This window comes from Rattus norvegicus, chromosome 1 (assembly GCF_036323735.1).
Source record: "Rattus norvegicus strain BN/NHsdMcwi chromosome 1, GRCr8, whole genome shotgun sequence".
NCBI lineage: Eukaryota > Metazoa > Chordata > Mammalia > Rodentia > Muridae > Rattus > Rattus norvegicus.
This window is the reverse complement of record NC_086019.1, coordinates 191212602-191213337: the sequence shown is the minus strand read 5'-3', so window position 1 is coordinate 191213337 and position 736 is coordinate 191212602.

Below are 736 nucleotides of genomic sequence, written 5' to 3'. Positions count from 1 at the left end.
GTGTCCATTGTCCTGGTCAGGATTAAATAAAGTTTGCTTTAATTGGTCAGTTGTGGATTTGGTCTTTCTCTTAGAAATTTTCAGGTTTAACAATCGCTGCTAGCATGAGGCCCTGGGATTTTTTTTTCACTTTTCTTCTGAGACTTTTTTTTCTTTTCTTTTTTTTTTTTTTTAAGATTTATTCATTTATTATATATAAGTACACTGTAGTTGTCTTCGGATACACCAGAAGAGGGCACCGAATCTCTTTACAGATGGTTTCGAGCCACCATGTGGTTGCTGGGAATTGAACTCATGACCTCTGGAAGAGCAGTCCGGTGCTCTTAACCGCCAAGCCATCTCTCCAGCCCCCTCTGCTGAGACTTTCTAGTAGTGTGTAGAAATGTTACTGATTTGTTCATGCTGACTTAGTGCCTGCCACATTCTGATATTCATTTATCAATTGTAACGTTTTTGTTAGAGTCCTTTGGTCTTTCTGTACATGGGCCATTTGCAAGCAAAATATACTTCCTCTTTCCCTATTGGGGTGCCCTTTATTTCTTTCTCTTGCCTAACTAACTGGTCTGGCTAGAATACCCAGTGCTATGCTGAGTTAAGGTGGTGGAAGTGGATAGTACACACACACACACACACACACACACACACACACACACACACACACACACACACACACCATTTTAAAGCCAGCTGTGGGTTTGACTCGTATGGCCTTTACTGTATCAAAGCATTAGGCCTC